The sequence below is a fragment of the Lithobates pipiens genome, unplaced genomic scaffold, assembly GCF_037356315.1.
Source record: "Lithobates pipiens isolate NorthernLeopardFrog02 unplaced genomic scaffold, aLitPip1_a1.2 Scaffold_25, whole genome shotgun sequence".
In the NCBI taxonomy this organism is placed as follows: domain Eukaryota; kingdom Metazoa; phylum Chordata; class Amphibia; order Anura; family Ranidae; genus Lithobates; species Lithobates pipiens.
This window is the reverse complement of record NW_027507787.1, coordinates 84,835,571-84,855,559: the sequence shown is the minus strand read 5'-3', so window position 1 is coordinate 84,855,559 and position 19,989 is coordinate 84,835,571. Positions and strand designations below refer to the sequence as shown.

Sequence of the window (19,989 nt, the reverse complement as noted above, 5' to 3'; positions counted from 1 at the left end):
GCTTTCACTGCTTTCACTCAGGGCTTGCAATGTACTGTTCAGTGCCACAATGCATTGTGGTTGGTTTGGGGGGCCAAACAAATGGTCAAACGAAAGTTCATCCTGAATTTATGCTTGGGCTGAACCGTTTGCCCATCCCTAGTTCTGACAGCAGTATCCAGAAGACTGGATGCTGCTGGAATGCTGTGGATGTTCAGACTGGAACTTGAGGAGAATACAGGCACATTAGTGGAGCACAGAAAAGTATTGATGCTAGATTCAAAGCCGCAGTCAAAACAAACCAGAGTCAGTCATAACTTGAGTAGCAGAGGTACCAAATTAGAAGGAAGGAAGCAGTATGAGAAGCCTGGCCAGGATTGATATCTGATGATGAGCAGAAGTACAAAAACATCACGTAGAGGACAAAGCCAGGACACAAGCCAAGATCAGCAATAGCTCAGGACAAAGTTGAGTCATGAGGAAAGTCAGGTCAAACACAGGTAGGCAGAATGCGGGTCTGGACACGACTCCTAGAAACTTACCATCACTCAGATGCATGCATAGCCTTGACTATGTACTGAATTACGAGCTGCACTATGCTCATTCGCAGGCCCAGATTTTCAGGCATGGCAAGGCACTCTATCTTCTTGACAACATCGTTGCATGACATGATTGATATTGGTTTTACATTGGGGGACATGAATTGACTTTTCTGCAATAAATTATTTTTCACAGTGTGCTCTTTGCAATGAAAGGGTGGATGTTTGATCTGCAGCTTTACCCGTGTACCTGTTCCTGTGATCTGTGCTTGATTCCTGTAAATTCCTGCAATTCCTGCAGCCTTGACAAGCTGGCCACCCCACAGGCTCTCTACTGAGGGAAAGCATATCTGTCAGCTCTGCGGGGGATATTCCCCCCTTAATTTTCTCTTCACTGACTGCGAGTGGCTCGCACATCCACCCGCTCTTCTCCCTCCCCTGTGTCCCCTGTGTCCCTATTGGCAGGAGGAGGAGAGCCAATTACAGAAGCCAGTATAGGAGCCAATCAGGAGGACTTTAACAAGTAGGAGAAGCTGTAAAGGATCCTGGGATGTGTAGTCCCTTTATAAAACGGCCCCATAGCCTTGTATAGAAGTGGAACCACAAAGCCCAGAATGCTCTGGGAGAAGAGAACTAAAAACTCCATTTTGCTTGTCTGAGGAGATTTGAGACACCATGAGGCAAGAGAAGAGACCGGACCCAGGGGAGAGGTTCTGCCTCCCAGGTCAGTCCACCACGTAATTTTAGGCATCCACAGCCGGTCGGGACATCCAGCCTGAGAGAGGGGGATCCCAGGTGCATAGCCAGGTGCACCTGCACAGATATTGGTAGCTGTTCCGGAGTGACGTGACCAGTTGGGTCACCAGAAGAGTCTGCCAGTTCCAGGATGTTTGTTTGTTCCTTGACCGAAGGATTGGTGAGAGGGGCACTTGCCCATTTGCAAGAAACAAGGACACTGTACATAGACAGTTACTTCACTTTGCCCACACTTACCAGGACCTGGGTCTTGGTAATGGCCTGTTAAGCAGTTATAGTGTCTGCCTTGTTATCCAGATACTGTCAGCATACCACAGATACACTTTGCTAAGCTGGAATTTAAGTGCACCAACTAAAGTAGCTAGCCGAAGATCCAAGGCCTCATCTTTCTTCATAGAAATTGAAGTTACTGATGCCATGCAGACACGCACATACATACTCATGGCTCTGTATATGTGGTGGGTGTGCAGGACAGGGGGTTGATCCATAGAATGTTGATTTGAGTACAGTGTTTGTAGTTGGGCCTGTGGTGTCAGGAGACAGAAGAGAGAGGTCTGACATAAAGAGGGTCAGTCTTCTGCTCTCCTCCTGCCTGAACTCACAGAGCCAAATTTAAGTAGAGTTAACCAATCCGGTATAGACTACCATATTGTGATACATCTGCCATTTAACCACTTCCCGACCAGTGCACGACAATGTACGTCGGCAGAATCGCACGGGCAGGCAAATTGGTGTACAGGTACGTCCATTTGAAATTGCCGCCCTGCCCTACCCTGCCATCGCGTGCGCACCGCCGGCGCCGCACACACATGCCTGACGGGACCCCCGTGAGTCCAGTCGTGGGTCCCGTGGACTCGATCGCCTCGGGGATACCCACGATCATCTCACAGGGAGGCTGAACGGGGAGATGCTGATGTAAACAGCATCTCCCGTTCTGCCTAGCAACAAGTGACACTGATCTCTGCTCCCTGTGATTGGAGCAGAGATCAGTGTTCACTAACACATAGCCCAGACCAGCCCCCCACAGTTAGTGACACGCCCCTAGGACATACTTAACCCCTACACTGCCACCCCCTAGTTAAACCCTTCACTGTGTCATTTACACAGGTATAGCACTGATTGCTGTATAAATGTCAATGGTCCCAAAAATGTGTCAAAAATGTCCTATGTGTCCACCATAATGTCACAGTCACAATAAAAATCGCTGATCGCAGCCATTACTAGTAAAAAAAAATTATTAATAAAAATGCCATAAAACGATCCCCTATTTTGTAAACGCTATAAATTTTGTGCAAACCAATCAATAACTGCTTTTTTAACAAAAATATGTAGAAGAATACGTATTGGCCTAAACTGAGGAAAATATTTTTTTGGATATATTTTTGGGGGGTATTTATTCTAGCAAAAAGTAAAAAATAATGCATTTTTTTAAATTGTCGCATTTTTTTGTTTATAGCACAAAAAATAAAAACTGCAGGGGTGATAAAATACCACCAAAAGAATTTGTGAGGAAAAAAAGGATGTAAATTTTGTTTGGGAGCCATGTCGCACGACGCGCAATTGTCAGTTAAAGTGACGCAGTGCAGAATCGCAAAAAGTGGTCTGGTCTTAAGCCAGCAAAATGGTCTGAAAGTAGTTAAGTGTGCCCTCTGCTCTTGAAGTTATTCTCAGGGTTAGAATCCCCTGAAAGCAGCCTGAATACAGTGTTGAGCTATATTGCTCTTAATCTCATTTATTGCTCTCCATTTTCATTATTAGAATATATATACTGTTATTGTCTGTTGCCCTTTTCCACAGAAATATTGCAGTAAAGATAATTTCTGTGTTTTATCAACATGTGTGGTTTCACTGGTCCTTGCACTTACACTATTGCTGGTGTGCCAGAGGGGCTGAGACTGTTCTTGGGGTTTGCGAGGCAGAGTATGGAACCAAACATACCTAAGTGGCTCCTCCATGGGTAGTGCTACATGTGTTTGACTCGGCTTATCCTGACCATGCTTGCTCTCCACCTGTTCTGGCCTTGGCTTGCCTTGGACTTCGTTTATCTCTGCTCATCTACCTGATATCCTGTTGCCAACCTCTGCCTGCATCTTGACCATTCTCTACTTGCCATTGATGCTTCTACCTGATCATCCGTTGCTTACCTGGCTTGTCTGACTCTGCATCCAGTCGTCTGTCTGTCCTGCTGTGCATTGTGCCTGGTGACACTGGTCCTCCATCTGCTGTGTGCTGCCAGCCTACCTGCATCTGCTACCAGCTGCTGCCTACCCAGCCTGGGGTCTGCTGTTCCTGCTATCATCCGCTGCTTCAGCTATCCAGCCCAACTCTGGTGATGCACTTACCCCACACCTCAGCAACCAACCAAAGATCTTACAGGCACTCTTACCTCACAGTGTTTTATTGCCCACCATCACAACATCAGTGGTCCTTGAGCCAGGGCTGTATGAGAGAGGTTCCACTTTACATGTGAGGCTCTGCCACAAGGTACATGACAGTGGATATATGGGGGCTTTCTTGTCATAAAGGAGGGTTCCAGGTGCCTTTAAGTCTCCCTCCCCCTACAAACCCTTCTGAGGTGTTGGATGTGGGAGGAGACTCTTGTCCCTCAACACTGGGACACAGTGCCTTGCAAGTGTTCACAGGAAGGAGGCAGCTTATTCACTGCCTTCCTTTGCCTGGCCACCCAGCCTGAATACCCGAATACATGCCTGATTGAAATTCTAAAGGGAATGGTTACAAAAGACAAGAAGAAGGCAACCGTTTTAAATGCACTCTTCTCCTCAGTTTTCACAAAGGAAAAGGAGGGATATAGTAACCAAGACTGTATTGTTGATAACACGTCACAGAATGCACCCTTGTGACTTACAGAAGCCAGTGTCAGAAAAAGACTTGAAAAACGTAACACAAACAAATCACCAACACTAGGTGGCTTACATCCGAGAGTCCTTAACGAACTCAGTCGGTTGATAGCCAGACTGTTATTCCTAATTTTAATATTTTAAAAAGGTCCAAGATATATTCCTGGAAACTGCAGACCAGTCAGTTTAACCGCAATAGTTTGTAAACTATTAAAGGAGATAATAAAGGACTATATACAAGAATTTGCTGATGAAAACAGTATCACTAGTAGTAATCAGAATGGATTCATGAAAAATCTTTCTTACCAGACCAGTCTGTTAACATTCTATGAGGAAGTGATTTGCCATCTAGATAAGATAGGTAGGCCTGTGGACATGGTATATCTGAATTTTACAAAGGCATTTGATAAAGTTCCCCATAAATTTTTACTTTGCAAACTGAGGTCTGTTGGCATAAACCATAGGGTATGTACCTGGATAGAAAACTGGTTACAGGGGCGTGTCCAAAGGGTGGTGATAAATAGTAAGCATTCAGAATGGTTTAGTGTGGTAAGTGGGGTTCCCCAAGGATCTGTCCTGGGACCAATTCTGTTTAATTTATTCATAAATGATATAGAGGTTGGTATAAATAGCTCATTCTCAGTGTTTGCTGATGATACAAAGCTAAGTGAGGCAAAAACTTCATAGCACAATGTGGACTGAAAATCTTACAAGCGGACCTAAACAAAATAATGGGTTGGGCAACTACATGGCAAATCAGGTTTAATGCTGAGAAGTGTAATCTAATGCATTTGGGTGTTAAAAATACAAATGCAAGTTACTCGCTAAGGGGAGAAACACTGGGGGAATCCAGGATGGAAAAAGATCTGGGGGTCCTAGTGGATGAAAGGCTCAGCAATGACATGCAATTCCAAGCTGCTGCAAGCAAAGCCAGCAGAATATTAGCAGGCATTAAAAAGGGGATATACTACAGAGATAAAGAAATAATTCTACCACTCTACATAACTCTGGTCTGGCCACATCTTGAGTATGCCATCCAGTTCTGGCCCCAGTCCTCAGGGGGGATGTGCTGGAATTTGAGAGAATTCAGTGAAGGGCAACAAAGCTAATAAAGGGACTAGAGGACCTTAGTTGTGAGGAAAGACTACAAGCATTGAACGTATTCTTTCTGGAGAAGAAATGCTTCAGATGAGATATGATAGTGATATACAAATACTATACTGTTGACCTTAGCAGATTGAACTTTTCAGTGGGTGGGAATTTTAAAAGACAGGCAGCTATTCATTGAAACTGAGAGAAGAGAAGCTGTTTAAACTTAAACTGCATAGAGGTTTCTTTACTGCCAGAGCAATAAGGATGTGGAATTCCCTTTCGCAATCAGTGGTATCAGCAGGGAACGTTGATAGCTTAATAAAACTATTAAATGAGCATCTTAACAATCGCAACATACACGAATAGTGGATTTATTTTTTACATGAACACGTACATTCACACAGACACCCAACAGGTTGCACTAGAGGGACTTGTGTCTTTATTCAGCCTTACCACCTATGAAGCCCAACACCTGCTGAAGGACATTAAAAACATTTTTATACATTGGTAGGTGTTTCCTATGGCAATCCTGTAAATAGGGAAAACCTGTAAATTGTAAAAAAGCATAACTAAGCTCTCTCAATCAACATTAATTATTTTTAATCCTTATGCTGCTAGCATTAGTAAATAGATAGGCAGTTATTTACTTTATGTTTTACTCAGTTGCTTCCTGATTTCTGACCTAGACAGGAGTCTTCATGGGCATTCTCTCACCTGGAGGGGAACAGTTTTTTTTTTTTTTTTTTTTAACGAAGCACACCTTAGGTCTATCTTCTGTTGTACACATCCTCTGTAGATGGTATACAATAGGACTGTGGATGTATGTGCAGAAATAGCTTGTGAAAAAATATACTCAGTGAGGAATACCAGTGGGAGGCAATAGATCATGCTATTGGTGCATGTTGTTTTACCCTGCAGACTGGATCTATTGCTATGGTTTTTAAAAATTTAATTGGAATTTATATATTTCTATGTTGTTTTAGGTTATGCCAAGGACAAAAAAGTCACCTTAAAGAGTATCCAAACCTTAAAGAAACTGTGCACCTGCATCTAAGCATGCAGAAAATGGAAATGTGCAAAAGTTGGGAAGTGCTGAATACATCTTTCTGAATTAAAAGCATGAAGAAAAGTAGGCTTATCCTTTTATGAATAGGGAGGAAGCATCTGAAGATACATTCCGAATAATGTCTCCCCTTCTTGTGATTGTCTCCAAAATGTTCAACTAACTTTTGTGGCTATAGCGAACATACATTTGGCCTTGTTTGAAAGGTTTCTTTTTGTTTAAGGCTTATCTCTGGCTTGATATGTATATTATGTAAAAAATAATCCAGGTTCCGTATAGTCACAGCTTGTCATATACAGCTGCTGTTTTTAAAAAAAAATAAAAGTTCTCTCCTGTCAGTTTTCAGGTGTAAATCCTCTTTCCCAGATATCCTTGTGATTGGGCAGTTATTGCTCTGAATACATTATTAATAACAATAAACTATTGTCATAGGCCAAAGTTTCCTTTTAAATTGTGTATTTTACCTGCGGTCAGGGTTATGACCAGGCTTGTTTACTTTTGGGTGACTAAATGTACAGTAAATTAGACACAAATTTTGGAAAAATTGCTTGTTGTTTTTTAATGTTTAAGCCATTTTTTGTCATGGATATGATAAGGTATATCAAATGAAAACCTTTTACTGCCCTAAAAATATATTCAGACATCACCATGATACCAAAAGAACATTTTTAAAATGTTGATGCTGTGTATAAAACACAATGAGGAAGATTTACTAAAAAAAATTCAGAGCATCTGTGCATAGTAACTAATCGACTTCTAGGTTTACTTGTCAAAGCTTAAGTGAACACGGTGAAATTAGAAGCTGGATGATTACTATGCACAACTGCATTTGATTCTGTGTGCTTCAGTTTTAGTAAATTTCCCCCAATAATGCCATTGTCATTAATCTGTTAATAAATGTGAAAATATCTCCTTTCTACATTTTTTAAAACCTTCTAATAGTATATTAGTATATTTGATATGACCAATAATTCGCTAAGTATATAACAAGGGACGAAATGCAAAAACATATCAGTTGCAAAGATTTTATTGAACAGGGTTATTTAAGGGTTATTTAACCAGCATTTGACAGAGTACAATGGGAGGAATGTGGGTTATTTTGCAGAGAAGTAAATGAGTAGATCAGATTATAGACAAAACTATGATGCCTTCATTTATCACAGCAGAAATGTCCGTGGCCATGGCAAGGATCACAAGGATCAGGACAACAGGGGACAACACAAGGGTTGCATGGATTGCATGGATCTGCCAAGAAAAAAACGTCATTAGTCATACATTAGATTCTTTTTTTTTTTTTTTTAAAACAATTTTATTGAAAAAGAAATAGTAGGCACAAAAGTATAAATGTATAAACGTACAGAGGGATCCCCAACAATTGGAGGGTTAAGATGCCAACAAACGTACAGATAACACATCAAAGAAAACATGCAATGAGTTTGGTAAGGCTGTGCATGTAAAAAGACCCTAGTTGGGGGGTGGGGGGGGGAGTAGGCATTGAGAGGGGCATAAGAGGGGCTTGGAATGGTCCGCAACTTGAAGCTAAGAGGGTAGCTGCTTTAGTCAGGTAAGAGGATCCATCTGGGGGATAAAGTCTGGGTCCAAAGTGTGAGGGAGTGGATCCGTTCCAAAAGAGTCTAGGGGTAGCTGATAGGACAAGTCAGGTAACAAATTTCCTAGGTCGCATCGTGTAGTTTCCTGATAAAGCGTCTTGGGTAGGGTCTGCATTGGTAGATTGTTGGGGGTTCGTGTCAGTGAAGTGTAGCGGTAGGTGTGTGTGCCTAGGTCGAGATGTCAGGGATGAGGAATAGTTCAGGGGAGGGGGGGCAGAGGGGGGTGGGTGTAGAAGAGAAGGGAGAGAAAGGGAAAGAAAAGAGAGGGGAGGAGAAAGAGGGCAATGGGGACGAGAGGTAGACGAGGGGAGCAAAGGTAGAGGATAGATTGGAGCTGTCTGGAGTCCCCTTCCCCAAGGCCCCCCGAAGCATATAGACTGATATGTAGGTCAACTTCTTGTTTGTCTTTCTAGCTGGGCGATCTCTAATGCCAGTAGGTACCAGGGTAAGGAAATCTGAGCAGAAAATCTGCAATGCAAAATGTCCCCTTCATCACACATCCAAGTAATCGGTAGTGGTCTGGAAGTGTTTCCAACAGGCCCATTTTGTGCTGAATTTGGAGGGGGTGTCTCTGGATATATGAATCAGCTCTTCCATTTCAGCTATTTTGTTGATTCTGGAGAACCACTCTTTCATGGAGGGAACTTCGGAAGTGCCCCAATGAACAGGTATGCACTGTTTAGCTGCGTTGAGCATGTGCATAGCTAGAGAGCCATGGTAAGTTCGTCTCGGTAGGGGCGAGAGGTGTAGGAGGCATTGGGCTGGGGTTGGGTCAATGTTATAAGTGGTAATTTGGGTAACGAGACTGCACACTTCTCTCCAGAAATTATGTAGCAAGGGGCACGACCACCAAATGTGAAGTGGTGTTCCCCTGTCCTGGTTGCACCTCCAGCAGGTGTCAGTGGCATTGGGGGCAAATTTGTGTAGTAAAGAGGGTGTACGGTACCAACGGGATTTCATTTAATAGCCGTTTTCTTGGGTGCTGACAATCAGTGATCCCTTATGAATGGTATGAAAGATGGCATCCCATTGCTCATCACTTATTGATAAGGCAAGATCTTCCTCCCATCGTTTACATGCAATGGTGGAGCCAGGGCGCTCCCCATCAAAAAGCAAGTTATGGGTGAACGCTATGAGATGCCTTTGAGGGGTAGATTGGGTGCACAGGATTTCGAACGGGGTTAGTGCCCTAGAGCATTGCGAGTTTGTGTCTAGTGATTGTAGGTAATGAGCGATCAATAGGTAGGTCCAAGGAGGGATGGGTGGTCCATTCACGTTTTTGGCGATGGTCGAGGCCGGGACGAGTGACCCTCTCTCGAAAAAGTGGCAAGCGTTCAATGTGTCTCTTGGCCAGTTGTCTGTCAGGAAATCTGGGGATATGCCAGGCGGGAAGTCTGGGTTACATTTAATCGGGGTTAGGGGTCCCGGGATTGACGAGATTTTCGTATGGGTACAGATTTGCTGGAAGCATTTCAGTGTAGGGCGTATGAGGGGGTGGAGGGTGGCAGGGATGGGTACATGAGATGGTTTCATCCAAGGCAAGGAGGCGAGTGGGCGAGAGGAGAAGGAGGCCTCCAGAGAGACCCATTCTTTGTAAGGATTGCGAACATTCCAGTCAACTATTCTAGTTAAATGGACTGCTCTATAATAGTTGAGTATGTTTGGGAAGCCCAAGCCCCCAAGATGTTTAGGGCGTGATAGGGTCTGAAGGGAGATTCTAGGTGTTCGGCCTCCCCACAGGAACTTCGAACAGATGGTATTGTACGTTTTAAAGAACGTTTGGGGGACCTGTATAGGGACTGTTTGGAGAATATATAGTAAGCGAGGCAGGACATTCATCTTGAGGACCGCGATTCTGCCGAACCAGGAGAGGGATTGTTTGTTCCATCGTTTAAGGTCGTCCGTAAGGTTTTGGAGGATGGGGAGGTGGTTTTTAGCATATAGGTCGGCTAACTTTCTAGGAATTTGTGTGCCCAGGTAGGTAATGGAGTCGTTCTTCCAGCAGAAGGGGAAGTTCGCTTCACATTGCGCTTGGGTCTTCTCAGGTAGGGAGATGTTCAGGGCGTAAGACTTGGAAAAATTGATTTTAAGGTTATAAATGGCTTGAAATTTTTTGAACTCTGATAAAACAATTGGGAGCGTAGTAATAGGATTTGTGAGGAACATCAATATGTCGTCCGCAAATGCCGCATATTTACACTCTTTAAGTGGGGTGAGGATGCCCTTAATGTCATTGTTTAGTGTAAGGGTCTGGAGGAGGGGTTCTAGAGTTAGAATGAACAGAATCGGGGAGAGGGGACAACCTTGCCTTGTTCCGTTTCCGATGGGGAAGGCGTCTGACAGAGTACCATTGACCCGCACCCTCGCAGAAGGAGTAGAATATAAAGACATGATCATGGACATCATGTGAGGTCCAAGGCCCAGATTATGAAGCACCGCTTCCATGTAGTCCCATGCCACTCTGTCAAACGCCTACTCTGCATCAAGAGACAAGAAGAAGGCCTGCTGTTCAGTTTGTGTTATCATGTGGTGAATATTAATGGATTTCAGGGTGTTGTCCCTGGCTTCGCGCCCGGGAACGAAACCTACCTGGTCTGGGGAGATGAGGGTTGGAATGAATGGAAGGAGTCTGTTGGCTAATATTTTGGCAAAAAGTTTGACGTCTACATTGAGTAGGGAAATTGGTCTGTAACTGCTTGTGGTTGTTGGGTCCTTATCGGGTTTGGGTATAACGGTGAAATGGGCTTCTAAGATACCACGGGGGAGGGATTTGGACGTTGGGACAAAATTGAAGGCCTTAAGAAAGGGGGACTGGAGTGTCTCGGCGAATAATTTGTAATAAGCTGAGGTCAGCCCGTCGGGTCCAGGGCTCTTGCCTGGTTTCAATTGTTTAACTGCTTGAAGCCATTCCGTCGCCCGAGATTGGTGTTTCCAACGACTGGAGGGCATCAGAGGGAACTTTTTGAAGAGGAAGCCTAGAAAGATATGTATGAAAGTCATGTAGACGCTTTTGGGGGTCTGGAGGGCGTGGGCAGTCGGAGCTAAGGTTATAAAGGGAGGTATAGTAGCGTTCGAATTCCCGTGCTATTTCTGCGTTCGTTTCAATAGTGGAGCCAGTAGGAGAGTGGATACGGTGTATCGTCTGTTTGGCCTTTTTGGATCTAAGCATGCGCGCCAATAAGTGGCCTGATTTGTTTCCATGTTCGTAAAAAAATTTCTGCGAGAGGGCAAAGGATTTCCTCGTCTGGTAGCCTAATATGTCTTGGATCTGGGTGCGGGTATCCATTAGTTCGGAATGGGCGTCCTCTGCTAGGGTTCTCTTGTGTTTTGTTTCAAGGGATCTGAGTTTCGCAAATAGGGTTGCCAATGTGGCAGCTCTCTCCTTCTTGCGGGCAGAAGCAAGGGAGATAAATTTGCCTCTAACCACGCACTTATGTGCCTCCCATTGCGTGAGTGGGGAAACGTCTGGAGTGTCATTGTCTAAGAAATAGTGGGATAGGCAGTCCCTGACTTCCTTAACTCTAATTTCGTCTGTTAAGATATTTGCATCTAATCTCCATATAGTGGTTCGATCAAGACGTTCAGGAAAAGTAAACAGAGCTGTGATAGGGTGATGGTCAGAAATCGTCATGGGTTCTATAGAGGCCTTGGATAAATGGTGTAAGTCCTGCTGGGAGACCATAAGGTAGTCGATCCGTGAGTACCTGTTGTGGGGGGCAGAGAAGAAGGTGAAATCTTTGTCTCTAGGGTGAAGCGTTCGCCATGTATCATGCAATAGTAATTGATAGAGGCTTTTCCTGATCTGTTTGAGTGCACGAAACGGTAAGCTGGAGGTCCCGGAGGAAGTGTCTAGTAGGGGATCTAAGGGGGCGTTAAAGTCGCCACCAAGGATCAGCATCCCTTCAGAAAAAGAGCTTAGTTGATGCATTATTTTTCGGAAAAAGGTTACTTGGGAGGTATTAGGGCTGTATATGTTCGCTAGCGTAATTTTCCTATTTTTAAATGTACCCTTGAGAAATAAGAATCTGCCATTCGCATCTGCTAGAGTGTCTAGAGTCTGGAAGTCAAAGTGTTTGGAGAGAAGTATGGAGACTCCTTTACTTTTAGAATCGGGACACGTTGCGTGAAATTCCACTGGAAAGGTGTGATTGGACAATTTGGGGGTAGATTTAGAGCAAAAATGGGTTTCCTGCAGGAAGACAACATCTGCTTTCAATTTCTGCATCATTAATCGTGTCTGATGACGTTTCTCTGGGGTGTTTAATCCCTTTGCATTTAGGGAGATAAGCTTCAGGGACAAGTTTGCTATTCGTTGTGATGAAGGGGACATTTTGCTGGAGATCGGAGGTAAGAGTCGTGGACAATGCTTGAGAGAAGGAGGCCTTGGGAAGGGGGAAGGGCAGCAAGAGAAAATGAAAGAGGAAAGAGAAGAGGGGGGGAGGGGAGGAGGCTAGAGGCCGGTATACGGAAGAGAGGATCAGGTATTTGGAGAGTTAGATAGGGGGGGTAGGGAATGAGACCGGTGGTTGGGTTGAACCTGTCAACCCTCGGAGTACCGAAAAGGGCACCGGTTGGGTCAACACTGACTACCAGCGTCTGTTGTTCGGGGGTGGCGGACGGGGTTACACGAGATGAGGAGGGGCTCCGTCACTGCGAGACCGAAATGTGTGAGTGGGGGCAAGTTAGGGTGGTACATGGCATGGGCTCTGGAGGGTAACCAGGGTTAGTAGCTTAAAGATATCATAGTTGAGACCTTGATAGGGAGTGTCACGGGTCGGTGGTCATTGGTGCAGTCCTAGAATCCGGGGGTGAGGTAAAAATGTCAAGTTCCTAGTCAGGAAGGCACAGGGCATGCTCTGGGTGAATGATGGTGGCTTAGGGGGCTCGTAGTCGGATATGTTGTAGGTCTAGGGAGGGTTACGAAAAAGGTAACAGACATGACCTATATGTGAGAAGACGAAAATAGTCCGGGTAAGGTATCCCGGGGATGTCTAGGTCCCCAGATCTGGCTGGAGAAAGTGGAGGGCTGGTTATGTCAGGTGGATAAACATGTGGACAATACATGTGAAGTCAGGTATAGGCATAGGCCTTGTACATGTCGAAGGGGTCAGGAACCTCGAAACAGGATGAGGTACGTGGAGGGAATGCTTCAGATTGTAGCATAGGGATGAAGAGCAATCTTAATCTTAAACAATTAAACAAGAAATGACCAAAAACATAAACTCAAGATGGCACAATAAAATGCTTTAACATGTGAAACAGAGATGAGAGTAAGCACAAGAAATAACAGTAAATGCCATATCTGGGAGACACAATAAAGTTATACAAATACCTCAGTAGGTACCCGCACAATCGGAGCCGGGAGTGATGGGGTAGTTAATTGAATACTAACTGAGCGGTAGGTGCAGTTTGGATGAAGGGTCCTATGTATGTGAGCTGTCCCCATTCAAAACGTTAGGGGAGCTAGTTTATCCATTCAATGTCTCGGCGTTGCCGCCGTAAGGGAACTTTTCCCAGATGAGGAGGTGTGTCCCGTCCTCAATCACCCCCCCCCCCCGGTAGGGCTCCCCCCCACGAGTGATATGGGGATTTGGCTATGGAAATGTGTTCCTCTCCCTCCCCCTCCCCTTTAATACTATGTATATCGTCTGTTCCTGCTCACGATGTTTGGGAGTGGCACTAGAGCTTTCATTTATTGCGTGAAGTGAAAGGCATGTGTCTCATGCCTTAATGTGCAACGCTGGGTATCAGATGTGGAACAAGCAGTAATCAAATAGATGCAAATGCCCCAGGGGGCTAAAGGCTGTTCTTACCCGACACCACACTCCCGACTCCTTAGTAGACAATAATGCGGCATGAATCAGGTCATGAGCGAGCTGCAGAGTCTATATGCATAGAAATAAAAAAGGGATAAACCAAAGGGATAATCAAGGGGGGGAGAGAGGGAGGGGGGGAGGAGGTGGAGGGGAGGAAGGCGAGGGAGGGGGGGAGCTGGACGAGAAGGCTGCAACCTGGGTCAAGTATGGAATGTCTGTGGTAAATCAGGGTGTGCTATGAGAGCCACGTCAGGAGTGCAAAGGGCGAAATGGCAAGGGAGGAAGAACCAACGTCTAAGGCGGTCTGGAGTACTCCTCTGTTGCACGGGACATCTCAGGAAGTTCCAGTGAAGGGCATGTGTGAGGAGCCGTGAGGTAAAAATTTGTAAATCAGCAGTATTGGGTTCGTAAGGTATGTAGAACTAGTCTTTCCTAGTCCGTGATGAGAGAGACTTTCGCAGGGAGAGAATAGGCATGGTGACTTGCCCGGTGTGTGAACAAGGGCAGTAATGGAGAGTATCTAGGGGGCTGCACGGTAGATAGGCGTCTCTGGCAGGTGTTCGTGCTAGGTGGGTAGAATCGGCGGGTACCGTTGTCTCCAGGTAAGGGCAAGTTCCGTTTCAGCGCAGTGGTCGCAAAGTGACGGCCAGCATTCGTAACAACAGGTGCCGAGCAGTTTATAGAACTAAAGAATGTACCTTAGTTATGGCGGGGCCTGCGATGAGCAGGTGATGCTGTGGGGCTGCCATTTCTCGGTGGAGTGGCGTTCCTCTGTGGAGGGCGGTGGAGAGGAGGTTGATGCATGTGTCTGCGGCGTCTGCCAAGGGCGTAGTTTCCTGCTTCATCTACTCCCTCCATTGAAGCCGCCCTGTGAAGTGTAGGAAATCTGAAGTCACTGTACCAGTCCGGCAGGTCCACGTGGGGCAGGTCCAGTGCAGTACAGAAATGGTCGAGATCTTCCGGGACTCTCAAATTTTCTGTGTGACCTTGATGGGAGACAGATAGGCAAAAGGGATACTTCCAGCGATAAGGGATGGCTCTGTTCCTCAAAATTTCCAGTAGCGGTCGAAGTTCCCCTCTACGTTGGAGTGTGATGTTAGACAGGTCCTGGAATATTTTAATATTCACTCCTCTGTGTATGATTTGGTTCCTATCTCTGGCCTTGCGAAGAATTTCCTCTTTCAGGGGGAAGTCTGTCAGGCAACAGACAACATCCCTTGGAGGGTCAGTGTCGCGGCCCCTGGGGCGCAGGGCTCTGTGAATACGCTCAAACACGATTGGATTGTCTGGGGGTCTTTCGAGGAGGTCATTAAAGATATTAACCACCCTCTGGGTTAGCAGACTAGGGTCTAGGGTTTCAGGAATACCTCGCACTCTTAGGTTTCAACGTCTCCCCCGGTTGTCAAGGTCCTCCATATGCCTGTTAATGTCTCTGAGGTGGATGGCATGAGACTCAGTGAGCTGTTGTAGCTGGCAGAGGGAGGAATCATGGCGGGCCTGTGTCGCTTCAATATCTTCCACTCGCAGCGTCATAGATTGGATATCCGTCCGGAGATCTGAGATAACTGCAGAGAGGGTGTGCTTGATGTCAGCTGCGACATTGCGCAGATCCTCTAGGCTGATCGGTGGCTGATCTCTGGCGTCTGGTTCGGGCCTGGCGCGGATCGGGCTTCTGCTGTGGGACCGCGGCCTACTCGAGGCCGCGGCTCGGGTACCGCCAGCAGGCCGGGACCTGAATATTTCAGGGATTTGTCTGGCTGGGGGAGCGTCGGGCTCCGGCGGCGACCGGGATCTCGCCGCTGACATGTTGCAGTAGAGAGGGGCTCAAAATCAGTGAGAATAACCACCGCACACTTGCCTGGTCGTTTGTAGCAGGGTCTCTTGGACGGGAGCTCCGGATTCAAGCGGCCATCTCGGAACAGCGCCAAGCCACGCCCCCATACATTAGATTCTAACCCCTTCATGACCAGAGGCCATTGAAGCTTAAATGCTCAAAATGAGTTTAGCAGCATTAATATGCATTGGTTCTCTTGACTGTAACTATAATTTGCCTACCTTATTAATTTTTATATTGATTAAGAACCTATTACATGACCTGTTATAATAAATTCAGAGCAAAGTATTTATTAAAAGATGACAAATCGACAATGGACAAAAATTTTGAAAAGAATAACGTTTAGTTATTTTCCGTAGCAGTTTTTAATCAAATGGTTTAAATTTATTTAATTCTATCTAACACTTCATCTTGACTGTCCAGAGAAAAAGAGAGAGAGAGAAACACAGTAACTTATGCAGGATGAGGAAATTTGAAATTTTCAGTGAGCACCATGACTGGCAAACGTAACGAGCACATGATGGAAAAACCCTTCTAATTAGTTCATGATCATTTTAAGCCTTGATAATCAATCCCCCTTAAAGCGGAACCTTCAGTAATTTTTTAGACTTTCCATCTATTAAAACTTCTGCCCTTGTTGTTTTAACTTTGGATAGTAAAACATTTTTTTTCTGCCAGTAATTACCTTATACAGCCCAATTCCTGTTTCTTGCCTGGTAAAAAGCCTAGGCTTATGACGTCATGCACAGCTCTTTCTCTAACTCTCATGAGAGTTTGCCAGTAAGTGAAGGGGATGAGCCATAGGAGGGCCAATGAAAGCTGCAGGGCTGCAAAGCTGGAGGTGTGCCTCTGGGTTTCTGTGAAAAATCCAGGAAGTGAACAGGCAGCAGCTTCAGCTGGCAACAGTTAAACTGGCTGCAGCCCGACTTAGTAGAGGGAGATTTCAGCAGCATATTTGGTAAGAGCAGAATCACAGTATACATAAAATAATATGCAAAGAGGTTGGATGGAAGCTTCAGAATGGGAAATATGTTTTTATTACAAACTATGTGAGCAGACTGAAGCTCCTCTTTAAGGCAGGTGATAACATGCCGAAGCCGCAATGCTTTACAGCTGCAAAAATGTTATACCCGAAAGGGGCTGTGCCGCTACCGTGCAATGCACAGAGCTGGTGGGGGTTTTTAGAGGTTAAACAGACAGTGAGGAGATGACAAAACATCTCCTAGCTATCCATCATGATCTAATCTTGGAGAACCAAACTGTGTTCAAACAGGCACTTAGTCTGAGACCTGTGGCTGTGATAAGTCCCAGAATTAGCAGGGGGCAGAGATATGCCCTCCTAGTTCACAGTTGCAATATGGATTAACATTATCATTTTCATAGTAAGGAAAGCTGAGGATCTTTATCTACAGACTGTTATTGAAGAGTGCATAAGCAAAATATATGTGATTAGTAAATGCATATCATTTACAGAGGTTTGCAAAACAATTCATATCATAGTCTTCTTGGCAAAGAGTGCCAACCACCTTATTGGTAATTTATTTGCAATCATGTTTCACTCCATGTTGCATTAATATGCCAAAGCTATGGGGATTTAAAACGCCACTATTTTTACCAACTGTGTTGTGACTGGTAGGAAAAGGTTGCAGTATTACTATATACTTGTGGAGAATTTGTAAGGATACAGTTTTAAATTTGGTCCTCTGTTGGACAAAAACAACTGATATATTCAGTAGTGCTAAATTCTGTGCAGATTTTCCCCATTATCAAGTAAGATGATAAGTACATTTATAAGCCACCTGTAAAAGAAACAACACAAATTGTGCACTGCTTGTGATCTGTGAAGAATCACCTTTCTCAGTGATGGGAGGATTGGCTTATTTTAAAGTATACACTCTTCATCCATTATCCTAAATACTCAAAACAATAATCTTTTGCTCCTCTTACCTTGTTGGCGAACATAGACTGTGCCATGGTGATGATGGTGAGGCTTACATGCTGAAGAAATACAAACATATATTAAAAAACACCAAGTAACAGGTAAAATCAACAAAATAAACTTTAATCTTATCAGCCAGCAAAACACTGCAACTGTAGTAAAATCTACTTAATTTATTCTTAACCCAAGATTTAGTAATCTTTTGCACCTAGAGTTCATCATAAGCTTTTGAGTGGTATTACCACGACAATGACATGATTCTGTCTTGTGCAACTAACCTTTTTGTCTCTTAGGGACAGAAAGGAGCCTGCGGTAGGTGAAATAAAAAAAAACCTGACTTTATTTTCCCCAGGTTGAGGCTTACAGTAGACTTCAGTCAGATTATAAAAATTAATTCTACTCCACAGTTTGCATAAATTCAAATATGAATAAAATAATTAACCTCCCTGGCGGTACGATTATTTTGGATTTTAGGTGCTAAAAGCGGTACAATTATTTTGCATGAAAATTTGGCGTTTTATATTGTAGTCCTGTAATTCTTAGGAATAACTCTCTTAAATCTGTCCAAACCAGAGTCTAGCAGACATCCCGGGTATATTAAAGTTTGAAAAATGAAATCATAAATTATAATATAATAAATAATTATAAATAATTGTACCAAATGATAATATAACAATAATAAAAATTATTCAATAATGTAATCAAATCAAAAACACTGAAATTTGTTCAGTTGCAGAATTGTCACTGTCATTACTTTTCAGTATTTGATAACGGATCTCCCCACAAATCGCTATTGCTCAATTCTGCGAGTTATTCTAATTTATTATCGCTGTTTTCTAGCTGGTCTGAAATTATTTTTGATGTAAAGGGACAGTTTTGGTTGCTATGGACAATCTCCAGTTTCCAGGCATAAAGAACAGTTTTTATAATATAAAACTGCATGCAGGACACTGGACAGACCACTAGGGACAAAGGGGATGTGAAATGATTACATACAGCAATGTAATCTGTAAGATTACATTATACTGTATGTATACTGTGTGTTTCATTTTTTGAATTTGGCGCCGATCTCCATCCCCGTGCGTCACAACGCTCACAGGGAACGGAGATCGGCGATGTGATAGATCGAGTGAGACACGGCTCGCTCGTACAGCGGGGAGACAACGTGGGATCCGAGGGAGAAGGTAAGTAAACCTCCTCCTGGATCCAGCGATGCAGTCCCGAGTCTGGCTCGGGGTTACCGCTTTTGGTATAAAAATTCCACCCCGAGCCAGACTCAGGAAGACCGTCAGGGGGGTTAATGTTATCAGTCAAATATCAAAACCACAGTTAAATCTGCATAATTTATTTTTTCCTGAAATTAATAATCTACTGCAACTGGAGTTGATAATGATCTTCTGAGTGGTATTACCATCACCATGATGCGATTGTCTTGCGCAACTATCATTTTTGCTCTTACATACAGGAAGGAGCCCACAGTAGGTGAAATCAGAAAACCTGGCCTTACTTTCCCAAAGTTTAGGCATATAGTAGACTTCAGTCAGATATTCTGCACATAAGGCCATGTGTTTATTTCATATTTCAGATCTCTGCAATCTAATTCTTCTTCCAACTTATTTGGGCCAACAGATGGAAATTCCCAGTACCACTGCAGGAACACAACGCTGTATACTGTATGCAGCTGATGCTAAATACAGTTTATACCATTCTGACATCAGACAGACATCAATTAGTAATTACAAAGTTTGTTTGGGCCAGCTTATTTGTGTATTTAAAATAAAATTAAAACTAGATTCAGATTTTATAGAGAATACAAGTCCAGCTAAAATTAAATTACAGTTATTTATACAATAACTTATACACACGTGCCTACCCAAACATCTTTAGAAGGAAATTATAAGAAAGAAAAACTTTTACAGTGGAGGAAGTGCATACAATTTTTTTCATTTATTTATGTATAAAAACAATGTTGTTTATAAACACAAAACTTACGGTCTTGGCATGGATCTTTGCAGACTACTACGTTATGGCAAGGGTTGCATGGATCTTGGCATTGGATCTTCTGGGTAACACATTTTCCTTTGATTCCAGACATATCTGCTTTTAAGTTTGGTTTCCTTCTTGGAAAATTCAGAAGAAATTTTTTGGTTGTTTAAATAATGTATGAGGGCACCTTTTTATATATACTGTAAGTGGAGGTAGAATTAGAGCACATTCCTCCACTGGCTGGTCATACCAGATTTACAAGGTCACTATTCACATACTTATCATTTACTAATTTGTTTGGTCTTTATTTAGCACTTTGTTAATTATTTACAGTACCTACACTCTATGATTTCAACTTTTTAATTGTTTTTTTTTGTCTTTTTAATTCCTTTTTAATTATTGTATATACTGATGCATAGTTTTAATTGGGATTATGTGTTAAAGTGCAGATTGAAAAATTGTAGTAGTAGTCATTTTTATTTTGGAGCATGTTGCTCATATTGACATGTGTGACATT

General features: G+C 43.7%; 1 long non-coding RNA gene across 1 annotated transcript; it reads right to left on the bottom strand.

Annotated features, from left to right (window-relative positions):
* Nucleotides 1–7,298: 7,298 nt before the first annotated feature.
* On the bottom strand, nucleotides 7,299–19,621 carry LOC143929901 (uncharacterized). Its single transcript, XR_013262634.1, has 3 exons — nucleotides 19,479–19,621; nucleotides 17,495–17,545; nucleotides 7,299–7,532 (listed from the first exon to the last, which is right to left on the bottom strand). It is a non-coding gene; the product is annotated as an uncharacterized LOC143929901 (long non-coding RNA).
* Nucleotides 19,622–19,989: the final 368 nt, after the last annotated feature.